This window comes from Rhinoderma darwinii, unplaced genomic scaffold (genome assembly GCF_050947455.1).
Source record: "Rhinoderma darwinii isolate aRhiDar2 unplaced genomic scaffold, aRhiDar2.hap1 Scaffold_4133, whole genome shotgun sequence".
NCBI classification, from domain to species: domain Eukaryota; kingdom Metazoa; phylum Chordata; class Amphibia; order Anura; family Rhinodermatidae; genus Rhinoderma; species Rhinoderma darwinii.
The window spans coordinates 29,017-46,112 of record NW_027463701.1 but is presented as its reverse complement, the minus strand read 5'-3'; the positions used below and the strand labels follow the sequence as shown (position 1 = coordinate 46,112).

Genomic DNA, 17,096 nt, shown 5'->3' with positions numbered 1-17,096 from the left:
CTGTATAGTCTTTGGCAGGTATGGAGTGAGCATGCTCCTGTATAGTCTATGGGAGGTATGGTGTGAGCGTGCTCATATATAGTCTATGGGAGGTATGGTGTGAGCGTGCTTCTGTATAGTCTATGGGAGGTATGTAGTGAGAATGCTCCTGTATAGTATATGGGAGGTATGGATTGGGCGTGCTCCTGTATAGTCTATGAGAGGTATGTAGTGTGCGTGCTCCATATACTTCATAGGATGTCCCAGAATGAGAGAACTCGGGTAAAAAGTAAGACCCCTAAATTATTCAGACCTCCCAAATTAATCAGACTCCAAACCAGACCCTAGAAAAAGAACACACCCCAGCTTAGACCCATTCTATGACCACCGGAGGCCTAACAATGTCCCCCTGGTCTACTATGTACGGTAGCCTACTAGGCCCTGCCAGAGGCACAATGCAGTGTATTATACCAGCGGTCAAAACGCTAGACAACACTGAGGACAAGGACGGGCGCGTTTCTTCAATAAGAAGCTGCTGGTCTTTTTATAACATTGTCATATTTAATAGAAACGTCTCCATACTGTCAGGCGGCGCTCATGTTTGTAGACTGGAATTCTCATCTAACCTCAGGACGGAACCTGATTTCGATCAGCCGTTTGAAGGGGCCGCAGCAGTACGGTGAGCGCCGCCTCCCCTTCATTGTTTACCAGGCACAGCGGCGTACTTTTATTAGCGGCTGTGCCTGGTATTACGGATCACTACAGCTCCATCACATTCAAGTAAACGGGACAGATGTAATCCCAGGCACAGTCACCTCTAAAAATACAGAGCAGTGTAAACAATGAAGGGGGTGTAGCACTCACCGGAGCACTGCAGACCCTTCATACAGCTGATAGAGAATCCGACGCCTACCAATCTTATTATGATGGCTTATCCGAAGATGAGACCAATTTAACAAAAATTTAAAAAACCTTTAAAGGGTATGTTCACACTAATCAGATCGGCTGAGGAAAATTCTGCAGCAAATCCGATCCAGATTTTGCAGGGAATTCCGTAGGAAAGTCTGCACTAAATCGTGTTTCATTTGGTGCAAATTTTTGCCTGGAATTACCGCTGCGGAGAACAGCAGAGAGATAAAAAAGAAAACCATGATGACGACAAAACTCCCCCCTCTGGCGCTGCAGCCATTGACGACACCCTACTTCCCCGGCCGGTCTCCATGCAGCCATTGACGACACCCTACTCCCCCGGCCGGTCTCCATGCAGCCATTGACGACACCCTACTCCCCCCTCCGGAGCTGCAGCCATTGATGACACCCTACTCCCCCGGCCGGTCTCCATGCAGCCATTGACGACACCCTACTCCCCCCTCTGGAGCTGCAGCCATTGACGACACCCTACTCCCCGGCCGGTCTCCATGCAGCCATTGACGACACCCTACTTCCCCGGCCGGTCTCCATGCAGCCATTGACGACACCCTACTCCCCCGGCCGGTCTCCATGCAGCCATTGACGACACCCTACTCCCCCCTCCGGAGCTGCAGCCATTGATGACACCCTACTCCCCCGGCCGGTCTCCATGCAGCCATTGACGACACCCTACTCCCCCCTCTGGAGCTGCAGCCATTGACGACACCCTACTCCCCGGCCGGTCTCCATGCAGCCATTGACGACACCCTACTCCCCCGGCTGGTCTCCATGCAGCCATTGACGACACCCTACTCCCCCGGCCGGTCTCCATGCAGCCATTGACGACACCCTACTCCCCCGGCCGCTCTCCATGCAGCCATTGACGACACCCTACTCCCCCGGCCGGTCTCCATGCAGCCATTGACGACACCCTACTCCCCCGGCTGGTCTCCATGCAGCCATTGACGACACCCTACTCCCCCGGCCGCTCTCCATGCAGCCATTGATGACACCCTACACCCCCGGCCGGTCTCCATGCAGCCGGCCTCCTGGTATAATGTTTCGTCCCATGTGGATTTTTTTAAGTGGAAATGGGGTTGCTGTTTTTTTTTCTCTACTTTTTGTTGCCTGTACCCAACATTTGGTGTTTGTTGCAGATATTCATTTCTCCTTTGAACTCAATCAGGAAAATCTGCAACAATCACGTAACCATTCTGCAGCATAAGTTGACATGTTGTGAATTTCAAAATCCGCACTGCAAGTCAATCACTGCAAATCCTGTAAAATCTGCAGCAAATCCGCTACGTGTGAACGTAGCCTAAGGCTGCCGCGGAATGTTACAGCGCTATGAAGGTAATGTCACTGAATCCTGGGATGTACATGAAGATCTGATCACCTACTTATCAGGTACTTGGGTAAAAAGCTGCATCTGACAAGTAATTGGGGACTCCTCTATGCCGAGCCCCCACCTATATAGACATTGTTTCTTACATGAAAAGAGGTGACCCCCCCCCCCACTATTGTCTATGTTTATGTTACACGCATTGGGGTATACGCTGATTATTCCAGATACATTTCTTTACACTTTATTTTTACCCTCAATGATCTGCCTTATGTTATATGTTTCATTTAAATGTCATGAATTTGATATAAATTTACAGCCTTAAAACCGCAACAAAGAGCGAATGACTTACCTCATGAGCGCTGAACAGCGGTTGAATCTTCCCCAAACTCAAATCAGGGGAACGACTGTCGGTGTTCGGATTATTTTGTTGCAGTAAAATCTAGGAAACAAAATGAGATAAAATGAGGGTGGAAGAAGAATGAGACATTGTGCACAGAAACATTTTCCTTCTGGTAAGATGTAAGAACTGAGCATGTGCAGCGCTGCCGGTTACATCTATAGCATCTGTCATCATGATGTTCCTGAGCATTCATCTCAGACACCACGTCTGCATAAAGTCACTGACTGAGTGTGAGCGCCCCCTGTAGGATTGATTAGTCAGGTCTGCTCTGATATAAACAGGATTCCCTGGATGTCTCCCATTCATTGGACAGGAGACTGGTAACTGGATCGTGCAGCGAGCACATGTAGACAAGTGATGGCTCCTCGCACCAGAGATCGCCATTTAGGAAGATACACTGAACAGCCACCGATCCTTACACCATTGGAGCTTCCCTGTATGGAAATTAGACACGTGACCCCGGAGTGAACGCTTTCTGTGGATCAGTTTCAGTGTGAATCCACATTCAAATTGGAAAATCAAGTGATCTGAGCGACTTCGAACAAAGAATGGTCATCGGTGTTAGACTAGCCTGGGCCAGTGATTTAACAACGGACGACCTTGTGCGGTTTTCTCATGCAACGGTGTGGAGAGTTTACAGATAATGGTGTGATCTAGGAAAACATCCAGCGACAGTGGATCCGGTGAACGTCAACAACTTGTCGACAAAAGGGGTCAGAGGAGGATGTCAGGAATCGTTCTGAAGAACAGAAAGACGTGTCCGAACACACAACTCATGGTTCCTCAGCACGGAGGAGTTATAACAGCAGACAACCAGTTCTGGTGCCATTGCTCTCTAAGGGAAACACAATGACAAGACTCTAGTGGGCAAAAGAGCGCACAAATTGTACCACTGAGCAGTGGCAGAACATCGCCGGGTCAGATGATCCAGATTCTGGTTGCTCCGTGCAGAAGAGAGGTTCAGAATTTGGCTAAAGCAGCATGAATGGATGAACCCGTCCTGTCAGGTGTGAACAGGTCAGGCTGGTGGAGTAATATTGCCGTTTCTTTGGCACACCCCGAGTCCTCTGTGGCGGACGCTTGAACAGTACGGCTTACATAAGCTTTGTGACGACCAAATCCATCCCTTCATGGCAGTGTTCACCCTATGGCAGGACACTTTAGCGATAACTGTGAGAAGCGATCCTGTCCGCATCGCCCAATATTCCTGTAGAACGATTCCAACACCAAGTGACATTTATTACACAAGGAATTGCTGCGGTTCTGAAGGCCAAAGGAGGTCCAACCCGCTACTAGATGGGTCTCTCTAATGACGTGGCCAGTCAGTGAATATTAGTGGCAATGCCATACACTATCACATTGTCTCCTATTGGAGTATAAATAATTATGTGTGGCGTTATTACAATGTTACCTTGTAACGGCTGATAACTGCAAGATGTAGAGAAGCCACAACATGTAAGTGGGAGCTCAGGATCTGCATCTCCACAGCTGGGATGGATCCATGGGAGGAACGTTCCTCCACAGACACCTAAAGGAAGAAGGAGCACATATATAAGAGGACCTATGTCTGGCCTGGATTTGGCTGTAGAAAATAAAGAATCCTCTGTCTTTAGATCTGATACTTGGGTGATAATAGGGGAGTAACCGGTAACACAAACATTTCTACACATCAGGTGATTTACATCACAAACGTCAGCGCAGTGAACACAATCCATGACGATTTCCAACATAAAAGTGATGGCTGAACATCCGTAAAATAGGAAGACGATCTCTCAATACTAAATCCAAGTTACACTGGATCTGGTCTTTGTTTTCATTCTAAAGGATAGACAATTAGTTATTCAATACTTTCTTACTACCGATGAGAATGTCACAAGGACAACACTTGTGGCGAGGATTTGTTGAATTGTCCGGCTCATAGAACGTTCAGCCATAACAATAAAACCACTAACAGTGGAAGTGAATGACATTGATGATCTGGTTACAATGGCGTCTGACAAGGGGTGGGATATTTTAGGCTGGATTCACACGAGCATGTTCGGTCCGTAATGGACGGAACGTATTTCAGCCGCAAGTCCCGGACCGAACACACTGCAGGGAGCCGGGCTCCTAGCATCATAGTGATGTACGACGCTAGGAGTCCCTGCCTCGCTGCCGGACACTGTCCCGTACTGTAATCATGTTTTCAATACGGGACAGTAGTTCCACGGTGAGGCAGGGACTCCTAGCATCATAGTTATGTAGGACGCTAGGAGTCCCTGCCTCGCTGCCGGACACTGTCCCGTACTGTAATCATGTTTTCAATACGGGACAGTAGTTCCACGGAGAGGCAGGGACTCCTAGCATCATAGTGATGTACGACGCTAGGAGTCCCTGCCTCGCTGCCGGACACTGTCCCGTACTGTAATCATGTTTTCAGTAGTTCCACGGCGAGGCAGGGACTCCTAGCGTCGTACATAACTATGATGCTAGGAGCCCGGCTCCCTGCAGTGTGTTCGGTCCGGGACTTGCGGCCGAAATACGTTCCGTCCTTTACGGACCGAACATGCTCGTGTGAATCCAGCCTTAGGCAGTGAGTGATCAGTCAGGTCTTGAAGTTGATGTTGGAAGCAGGAAAAATGGACTAGTGTAAGGAGCTGAGCGAATTTGACAAGGGCCAAATTGGACCTCCTTTGGCCTTCAGAACCGCAGCAATTCGTTGTGTAATAAATGTCACTTGGTATTGGAATGGTTCTGCAGGAATATTGGCCGATGCGGACAGGATCGCTTCTCACAGTTATCACTAAAGTGTATACAGAATGACTGACCTCTAGAAGCCGAATACAAAGCTCCTTTCCATCTGGGGTCACACCTTGCACCTCCTGTACATCTTCCTGGTTTACCAGCACCTCTGGCAGCAGCCAGTGCAGCACAGCAGAGCAGAGGGATCTCCCCGAGGGGAAAAAGACAGAAACATATCCTACATATTCATCATAAAACTAAGTCTTTTATACCCTGTTCACACGCTCAGGAAAAGATCTGCACCGAATAATGAACACGCTGCAGATTATAAAATCCACAGAATGTGCTCAAAATTGCTGCAATGGACTATTTTATAGGAAGCCATTTAAGCCATCAGTATGTGGGAGGAAAGCAGAATATCTGGAGCAAACCCACCCAAATACAGGGGGGACATACAAACACCTTGTCCTTGGTCGGATTTGAGCCCAGGACCACAGAGCGGCAAGGTAAGTGCTGACCACTGAGCCACCCTGTGCACCAGAGGAAGACGAAGAGGGATATTTATGGGAAGATGTGCATTGGAAAAGTGGAGTCGTTGACCTTGACAACCAATCAGGCTGCTGCTTTCATTTTCCAAAGGGCCTCTGAAAAAGGAAAGTTGGATTCTGATTGGTTTGCGATGGGAAACTACTCCCCTTTACCTTTGCACTGGTTTTCATAAATCTCCCCCTAAATGTGCGTAATACAGATATAATACACAGCAGTCGCTCACCTGATTGTTTATTCTGTAAGGAACAATCCAACAGCACGGCCGACAATCGAACTGAAGCTTTAAAAGGCGTTGTAGAATGAAGTCTCTGGTTACAAACAGTCGCAGAGGATTTCCCCCATTGGTCACTTTTCGGAGATGTTTTCCAAATCGCTCTCACTGCGTCCTCAGGCAGAGTATGTGATGCTGCAGAGCAATAGGCAGCCCGGGGGATTGTACGCAGGCATTGCAATATGTCAATGATGTGCTCCTGTAGAGGTCGGCAGACCCCATGATTGTGTGAGGAAGACACGGAGGGCTCTGAAGAGTCACCACCGTCTGCAGAAAACCCATTTACACTGTCAAATAAGGAGCACCACATCTTATAGGGAAATCCAGGCTGTTACATCCAAGTCCAGGTAATGGGAATGCAAATTCCTTGGTCTCCCCAGGAAAAGAATAAGAGGTGATTGGGTCAGTACTTATGAGGAGACATGAGGTCCATCCATGTTCCAAGATGTAGTCGCTCTGGTTTTCCAAATTGCAGTATACGGTCATATAGGCTTCCTGAAGAATGTGGGTCCAGGACACCCTGATGGCACATCTGACGGGACAGATCGTCCCCTGCCCGGACAGCAGCTCCCGGCTCAATGACTTCACTTGGTTGAGTCTTGTTAAGGACCTGCTCTTCTCATCCGCTACAGTCTTCAATGCAGAGAACCTGAAAAATAGAGGGAAAAGTAACACGCATGGATATAGCGTTACACTATGTATGTATTGAGTAGTAAATCTACAATTCAAGGGGTTGTCCAGCTTAGAAAAACCCTATTCATCCACCCTATTATTAGAGGGGGGTCCTGTGTTCAGGAGCCTCATCTCTTGGCCAGAGTGGGGGGCGGTAATGAAGATCGTCTCTCGCATGACTCCCACCAATCAGCTGTTTTGAAGGGGCAGTGGCGCTTGTACTGTGAATCACCAACACACGTAGCGGTGCTTCACAGTAGTGCAGCCTTCTCCCATTCATTCGCGGCCCCTTCAAAATAGTTGATCGTCGGGGGTGCTGAGTTGGACCCCTAACTGATCTGGTATTGATGGGCTGTCCTGAGGATAGGCCAGCAATTTCTTAGGACTGGAAAACCACATTCTCTACGGGTCCCTCACAGATTACACAGGCGCTGCATCATCCCAGTCAGCCAATCACAAAGCCTCTTCATTGTGTGAGAGCTGATAATGCAGATTCTGTATACCGGAGCCGTCTACAGCCACAGATGGAGTAGAAAGAGGAGGGAATCTCACAGGGTTCAGTACACGGAGTTAACCCTTCACTACTCCTACTAGGGAACTTCTCATCAACCCCATTCACTGCACCAGCCCACCAGGGATGTTACCCATCATTGTAGAGGAAATCAAGAGACGACCTGAACCTCTTCCAGAGATTTATTTTCTTATACAATTGTTTATTTTAAAAATATAAGAAGATGCAGGTTTGATGGTGAAATGGGCCCCCCCCCCCATGCTGCATTGCACAGGGCCCTCTGTCATCTGTGGACACTCTTTATACAAAACACATAACATTACAATGAAGTGCCCCCGTGCTAAACAAAGAAGAACTGTGTATCGTGGGCATGATTGCAGATGGCTGTGATATAAAACGCCATCCACGTCCATACTGTGAATTGTGTGCTCAGAAAATACTATTCTGAACTTCTTCAATGCAGCCACATTCATTGGTGTCTCTCAGCAGTACACATTACACACAGCAGGGGGCGGAATAGTCACGACTGACAACTTCCATCCAATTCCACACAAGGAGAATCTATAGGTATTTCTACCTTCCCCTCGGTTACAGCGGGTTCTCTCCATGCTCTGGTACTTTACTAGTTAAATGTCTTCCCAGAGAAGAGAGAATAAATGTGAGTGATTCTCTATGGATGATTCATGAGGATGAGAGGAGAGTGAATCGTCTGTGCTGTGCTGAATAGCTGCTCTCCACTATATAGGACAGCACAGCGGGCAGCGGGGGTAGAGGAAATGTTCCCGCAGCCATTCCGAGTATTACAATTGGGAGACATGACTCTTCATAAACGTCCCATTTTCTTCTCTTGGCTTCGCAGCCGTCTAGTAGTTTTGCTTAGAGACAGAAATGACTAAAGAGGAGACTTGTTTTATCCACGGCAGCAATAGTGGCTGTAACTCCACGACAGGCAGAACTCGTGACCCTAGAAATCTGAATGGCACCTACTAATATTGTATCTGACATTAAAGTCAAACTCCACACCATAATATTACATGAAGTTAAATTCCCTAAACCCAGAGTCCTAGGCTGGCCATACTCTTACCATAGCGGACGGCCGACAGCTTTCCTATGGCGCGGCCGAGTGTCCACGTCTTGTCAATAGGGAGAAAGCTGCTGCGAGACTTCTCTGGAAGCGGCTGATCTGCTACCAGCACAAAGGATCGGGGAGGTTGAAATTCAACGTGCCTGACCCTTCTCTCCCCCGACATCTGCCGTCAGGGGTGGTTCGGGACGCTGCCATGCACATTAGATGGTCGGCCGATCCTGCTGAAATCGGCGGGTTAAGCCGACGTACATCTAATGTGTATGACCTGCTTTCTACTTACCTGGGCTCGATAGACAGACAGACAGACGACGGCCACTCATTAGTGCCCCAAGCAACAAGGGAGAGGGAACCCAACAGCAGAACCAGGAGACACTTTACAGGGAATGTTTGTTTTTGGCCATCTCTATGGGCAGCGGAGGGGACGTATTTAGCAGTAAATTCAGAGTAAACAGTTAGGAGGGGAGAATGGGAAAGGAAAGAAGCCGGATTCTCCAATCTGATATATGACAAGATTATTATATTCACTTGTACTATCCATTTATACAATGTTTGGTGAAAAGTGAGTGACCACTGAAGCCTAAACTTGCAGCAAATATTATACAAATACACCGATCATTTAACACTTTTATTTTCCCATTAAAAGTCTTGATCTTTTTCCCACCTTTCTGACACGGAGCCAATTCCAGACAACATCTCTTTGATCCTCTGTCCGGCGATCACGCAGCTCAATCCATGCCGCTGATCTTTGCTTTCATTCTGATGTAACTTGCAGAGCACAAGACGTCCCCTCTTAGACAAGGCAACGAGCCGAGTAGCTTTACAGAAAATACCAAAAATAAATAAATACATGATCTTAAAAAGAGATTGACACTGTGGAAAGTGGACGTGCACCTTCATAGATGTCACCTGCACTGGTCACCGTCATCGTAGACCATGACGTCATATTATCTGGGAGTCTCCCACTACACACAACGCTGGATGACGTGAACATCACAGACACAAAAAGGGCAATTTATAAAGACTGGTGTAAACCTGTTCCCCCCTAGTATCGGGATTCTCTGGGACTTCAGTCTGATCCTGAAGAGCTGCTCTTGCTGCTTGCAGCTTCTCTATGTCAGGGCTGGATGAACTCGATGAATTAATGCCCCCACAAAACTACAACGGGCTGCCAAATGGTTTATTCTATTGAAGTCTATAAAATACAAGATATGCCATAAATGTCTGATGGATGGGCGTCCAGACTGTGGGACCCGCACCCATCTCACCCACAAGCACCAACACCACCCCAGTTATTCTCCACCTGAATGCCACAAACGGGGGACGCTGCTTCACCAGCTGGGACAGGGTTCAGGTGACCCCCATTCTGGAGATAGATGCGGGTCCCAGAGCTGGGTCTCGCATCTATCAGACATTTATGACATATATAATGAATAGGTGGGAATGTCCCTTTAAGGACCACCTGAAACAACCAAAGAGGTTGCTCCTAATTAGAAAAAAGGGGCTGAGTTGTGTCTCCAGAAACAGTGCCACTTTTATCTACGGGCTGTGTGTGGTATTGCAGTATTCACTTGAATGTGGATGAGTTGCAGTCCCAGGAGAGGGAGTATTTTCTATGCAGTGGCATCTGATGAGAAGCAGCAATGGAAGAGAAGCCTGTAATGGGGGGATCCGGGTACACGAGACGTCAGTTATCTCACGTCTCGTCATTGACATATTGAGGTGCGTTATTTCTCAGGGAAATCTGCATAAAAGGAGACTCCTAAAACCTGACACGTCATTCAGTTCCACTACATGTAAGTGTGTTATGACCGGACAATCCAGCACAGAAGGGGTCACCCAATGTAAACCCCTCTGAAGTTGGGAAATCTCCCGGTGACCTCATAGCAATTCTCCTCCACAACACATATACATATAATATATGTACATAATCTACAAGTAGAACAATTTTTAGTAACTTACCATGTAATGAGGACACCTGTGACAAGGCCACGATCATGGCTATATTGTGACGGAGGGAGGACACTGTGGAGCAGGCGGTATTGTTGCTTGCGGTTTCTTTACCCCGGTGTGATGGGGTCACATAGATGAGATCGCTGGACGTGGAGTAGAAAGTGCAGATCACTGAGGAGGGTAATCTGTCATCTTTATATGCACAGGACACGGCATCTGGATTATCACCACTTGTCACCGACACGATCAGACCCTTCTGGCCAACAACCAGTAAACAGTCACACGCTGTATTTTCGGCCGGGGGCTGCTCAGTATTGAGGTCACATGATCGCATCCTTATAGAAACGACAGGCTGCTCCAAGTGGTAAAGAAGCTTCATTGAGCCGTGGGTTGGGTTGTGATTTGCAGAGTGACGCACCCCAGCACTCTCTACTGGAAAGCTCACTACCTGACCATCAGGGAACCCACAGAGGATCATGGGAGATTCCAATATTGCAAGATCAATCCCAAAGAGTCTAGTGAATAAGGCAGCCTGCAGCGCTGAGTGACGTGGAGAATCAGCGCTCATTGCTTCTTCTTTCCACAGAGAAACACAGCACAGGACGGGCTGCAGGTCACAGCGGTCCAGCCCATATTTATGAGAAAACGTCACTTCTCTGGATGGGGCTGTGGACGGCTCTTCATGTTTTAGGGATTCCAGTTGAAACACTGAGATCTTCCATTTGTCCTGCAGAGCTAATACAACAACAAGAACCTCATGGGCCACCATGAAAGAGCAGATAGACGGATCCAGCACACGACCAAAAGTGGGGCCTATCTGGTCCACGGTCACGTCTCCTTTATTGATGGCAGAACTGGGTTCCATCAACAACCTGAATAGAAACAAATAACAAAACAAATTGTGTTCAATAGTGACTGGAACGTTACAAGTTGTGCATCCCAAAGACAACAAATACAAGGTCATTCAGATAAATGGTAGAGACGTAGGAGGTCCCGGTATTGTAGCTGAATCATGGCCGTCTGAAACCAGCGTACAAGGACTTCTCAGCCTCTGATCGCCTATTCTCACAGACTCTGTTCTGAACTTCTGAGTTAATAGAGGGGAGTCCTGATCTATTTCCCTGAGCAGAAAATTGCTAGAAAGAGCATCAGAGGACCCGGCAAGCCATCACAGAGAGCACATTGATTTAGATGGGAATCATGTAATGCTTCATTTCTCCTGTGGTGGCGCTGTAGTGGAATTGAACACTCAATGATCTGTCTCACCTTCCTTGTTCATCCCACTCTAGAAGGTATAATCCATTCTGGGCACAAAGGACATAGAGCTGGCGTGAACTTGTAGGAAATTCTATGTGCCAAACGTTGGAGGGAAATAGATAGACAGCCTGGAAAACATCAACATATTAGGTTTTCAATAAAGTCCACCACTTTGTGTATACAGCTCCTATGTATTCCTATGTGTCTCCATGGTTACAGAGTAGAAATACACCCTGTGTAGTCTGATTCTGCCGCCTCTTCTACTGTAGGTTCAGAAGTAGCAGCGACCGAGGGAGTGGAGTAACACATGACTGCAGAATCAGACTATACATAGGGCTTGTTCGTACTCTGTAGTCATGGCGACACATAGGTCTGCATAGGAGCTGTAGACACAAAATAGTAGGATGCATTAGAGCAAATAAAAATTGGTTGCAGGAGCGGGCACATCTTTGACAGCGTATATCCATCTTGAAACAACTTTGCAAAAATAGTCTTGATTCAAAATCTTCCACCGTTTTGTGTATACAGCTCCTATGCAGACCTACAGATTACAAACAACTCCTGTGTGCAGTCTGATCCTACAGTAGGATGAAGCAGGGAGTGGAGTAAAGATGGTCATAAACACGAGGTTAAAGTCTGCAGAAATGGGTGATTTTTATTTGCAAAAATAACAGAAAGGAACGCTCGTGGTGGCCGATGTTAGACTTCTGTCCTCCAGAGATGTGATCCACCAGGTTGGAAAAAATCGCCGTGGTCCGCCAAATTACGTATGTAAGGTCTGATCAGCCGAATTTGGCCAATGCAATGCCCCTTTACGCAGGCACCAGATAGGCACGGACTACCTGATTGGCCAGTTTAGGGTTACGCTGCTAGTGGGATCGTTCATGTGTTGGCTGCCCTACACACGACCGTAACATCAGACTACACAGGATTTGTAGTCTATAACCATGAGGACACATAAGTCTACATAGGAGCTGTATACATAAAAGGATGAGATTTTAGTGAAAGTTGGCGCCTCTTTTAGTATAAAGATGGTTGCCGTGGTGTGAACACCCTCCAAGCTCCAATAGTTCTGAATATAAACAGAATATAAAGCATCTCCCCGTCACTTGCTTCTTCTCCGTGCTGAAGACATACACACACCTGGTGCCATTGCAGATATAGACCTGCGTGTTCCGGGATATGATACGGCCTTTAGATTTGGATTCTGTAACGTAACCAAGTGCTGGATCTGAGACATTCTGCAATCACTTCAAGCCCAAAACAAGACCTAAAAGAAACCGACAACAATAAGATCAGCAAGTAACTACAATCCATACATTATGGGATACGTCACCCGTTGTAAAGAAAGTTGTATACCGCGAGGTATACGTTTATTTACTGCGCCCCACTGCAGACCACGCTATTCTATACAGCCAAAAAATATAAGCGGACACGTACCAGCCCAGCGTATGCCCAAAGAACACTCCCTTGGCATACGCTGGGCGCACGGGATGCTACGTTGGAGTATTCCTCTGACGTGCCTAAAAAACTACATGTGAACGGAGCCCAACTTAAAGGGGCTCTCTGGGGTCGTTTCCGGTAACGCTTCCGATACAAATTGTTTCCATTCTGTAAGGTTTCAGTTTTTTTGGCAGAATCAATAGCGCAGTCTAAATCAATGGGGATACAAACGTAAAGCTGTGGTTTCCGTTCATGGGTCCGACTATTGGAAAGGTCTGACGTAACGGAGCCCCGACGCAGATGTGAACGAAGCCTAAATTCATAACTTCCATGTGATGGATAACAGGTGGCTCCTAGATGTCAGAGACACGCAGGACCCGCTGCCACTGAACCCGTCCGTCCCGCCGACCTTGACAGATTCAGGTTTCAGCGCTAGATACAGCCGCTCTGTATACAGGATACAAAGCAGCTGTATCTCAGAAAGTCAAAATAGTTTTTAATAAAAATGAATTCAAAAATTTGCAACAAATACACATTTTATATAAATAGAAAATGGAAGAAGGAACTCGAGATAATCCAAAGAAGTGGATGTGATTTATTCACCAGCCATAACAACACTTGCAACGTTTCCACCCATGAAATCCTCGATAAAGACCCAAAACGTGGCAAGTGTTGTTATGGCTGGTGAATAAATCACATCCACTTCTTTGGATTATCTTGAGCGCTGCAGTTCCTTCTTCCATTGCATATTGATGGTCTCCCCTGGACCTGGGATTCTTGGCTGCGGCACCACCCATGTTTGGGGAGATCTCCTTTCACACTGAACATTTTGTGCTGCTGTTTTCCCCAATATATATATAGGTGTACATAGCCTTTAACCCCTTCCCAACATGTCACGTCGGGTAGGGGAAGTATGGAGCGGACTCACGCAGTGAACCCGCTCCATACGATGACGGTGTCGGCTGTATGTTACAGCCGACACTTCAGAGTAACTAGCGGCATCGAGCTCGAGCGCGATCCCGCTAGATTAACTCGTTAAATGCTGTGATCATTACTGACCGCAGCATCTAAATCGTCAGAAAGAGGGGGGCGACCCGCGGGGGGGGCGATGGTTGCTATGGCTGCCTGGGGGCTTAGTGAACGCCCCCAGGTCCGCCATCTTTGTACACCTATTAAGCCTTGCCTCCGGCAGGGCTTAATAGCAGCCTGTCAGAGCCCCGATATACTGCAATACAATACATTAGGATCTAACGATCGCTGGTTGAAGTCTCCTAGGGGGACTAATAAAAAAAGTAAAAATGAGTCAAATAAAGGTTTTTTTGGTGTAAAAAAAATATAATTAAAAATTAAAAGTTCAAAAACCCCCCTTTTCCCATTTCCCCCCTAGAGCATAGTAAAAAAAATAAACATAATTGGTATCGCCGCGTCCGCAAACGTCTGAACTATCACAATATATCATTATTTAACCCGCACGGTGAACGCCGTAAAAAACAAAAACATTGTAAACGCCAGAATCTCTATTTTTTGGTCACCTAATCTCCCACAAAAAATGTCATAAAAAGTGATCAAACCGTCTCAGGTACCCCGAAATGATATTATTAAAAACGACAGCTTATCCCGCAAAAAACAAGCCGTCACACCAAATAATCAACGGAAAAATAGAAAAGTAACGGCTCTCGGGATTTGGCGACACAAAATACATTTTCTTTTTTACACTTAGGTTTTTACTTGTAAAAGTAGTAAAATATAGAAAAAACGACACATATTTGGTATCGCCGTAATCGTATTGACCCGCAGAATAAAGGTAACATGTTGTTTTAATTGCACAGTGAATTCTGTAAAAACGGCGCGCAAAACACCATGGAGGAATCGCTGTTTTTTTCATTTTCTACCACACAAATATTTTTTTTTCCCGTTTCTTATTACATTATATGGCAAAATAAATAGTGATACGAAAAACTACAACTCGTCCCGAAAAAATTAAGCCCTCATTGGACTATATAGACGGAAACATAAAGGCGTTATGGCTTCTGGAATGTGGGGAGGAAAAAACGAAAATGAAAATCTGAAAGTTGTTTACGACGGGAAGGGGTTAATCTTTTCTGACATCGGACAGAGGCGTTTGCATTAGAAAGTGTTGCAGACCTCTCTGAAAGTGAATGGAAGAGGATAAAACCCCCATCATCCCTCTATATACCAGCCATCATCCCTGTTACTATATATACCAGCCATCATCCTTGTTACTATATATACCAGCCATCATCCCTGTTACTATATATACCAGCCATCATCCCTGTTACTATATATACCAGCCATCATCCCTGTTACTATATATACCTGCCATCATCCCTGTTACTATATATACCAGCCATCATCCCTGTTACTATATATACCTGCCATCATCCCTGTTACTATATATACCTGCCATCATCCCTGCTACTATATATACCTGCCATCATCCCTGTTACTATATATACCAGCCATCATCCCTGTTACTATATATACCTGCCATCATCCCTGCTACTATATATACCTGCCATCATCCCTGTTACTATATATACCAGCCATCATCCCTGTTACTATATATACCTGCCATCATCCCTGTTACTATATATACCAGCCATCATCCCTGTTACTATATATACCAGCCATCATCCCTGTTACTATATATACCTGCCATCATCCCTGTTACTATATATACCTGCCATCATCCCTGTTACTATATATACCAGCCATCATCCATGTTACTATATATACCAGCCATCATCCCTGTTACTATATATACCAGCCATCATCCATGTTACTATATATACCTGCCATCATCCCTGTTACTATATATACCTGCCATCATCCCTGTTACTATATATACCAGCCATCATCCCTGTTACTATATATACCTGCCATCATCCCTGTTACTATATATACCAGCCATCATCCTTGTTACTATATATACCTGCCATCATCCCTGTTACTATATATATACCAGCCATCATCCCTGTTACTATATATAGCTTCCATCATCCCTGTTACTATATATACCAGCCATCATCCCTGTTACTATATATACCAGCCATCATCTATGTTACTATATATACCAGCCATCATCCCTGTTACTATATATACCAGCCATCATCCATGTTACTATATATACCTGCCATCATCCCTGTTACTATATATACCTGCCATCATCCCTGTTACTATATATACCAGCCATCATCCCTGTTACTATATATACCTGCCATCATCCCTGTTACTATATATACCTGCCATCATCCCTGTTACTATATATATACCAGCCATCATCCCTGTTACTATATATACCTGCCATCATCCCTGTTACTATATATACCAGCCATCATCCCTGTTACTATATATACCAGCCATCATCCCTGTTACTATATATACCAGCCATCATCCCTGTTACTATATATACCAGCCATCATCCCTGTTACTATATATACCTGCCATCATCCCTGTTACTATATATACCAGCCATCATCCCTGTTACTATATATACCTGCCATCATCCCTGTTACTATATATACCTGCCATCATCCCTGTTACTATATATACCAGCCATCATCCCTGTTACTATATATACCAGCCATCATCCCTGTTACTATATATACCAGCCATCATCCCTGTTACTATATATACCAGCCATCATCCCTGTTACTATATATACATGCCTGCCATCATCCATGTTACTATATATACCAGCCATCATCCCTGTTACTATATATACCTGCCATCATCCCTGTTACTATATATACCAGCCATCATCCCTGTTACTCTTTCTGAGCTTGGTGGTTTAAGTGGCTTGTGAACTAAGTGGAGTTCTAAAACCGGATTGTGTTGCTGTACTTCTGTATTGTGTTGCTGTATTTCTGTGTTTGTGAATCTGTTTTGATTGCTAGCAAATAGAAGATAGCAAAAACTCACACAATTTAAAAAAAAAAAATTGTAAATTTTTTTTTTTTTCCCTTGCAGATTCGTTCCAGC

At 45.8% G+C, this 17,096-nt stretch overlaps 1 pseudogene; it reads right to left on the bottom strand.

Annotated features, from left to right (window-relative positions):
- Nucleotides 1-2,066: 2,066 nt before the first annotated feature.
- Nucleotides 2,067-11,779, bottom strand: LOC142709511 (Fanconi anemia core complex-associated protein 100-like; annotated as a pseudogene).
- Nucleotides 11,780-17,096: the final 5,317 nt, after the last annotated feature.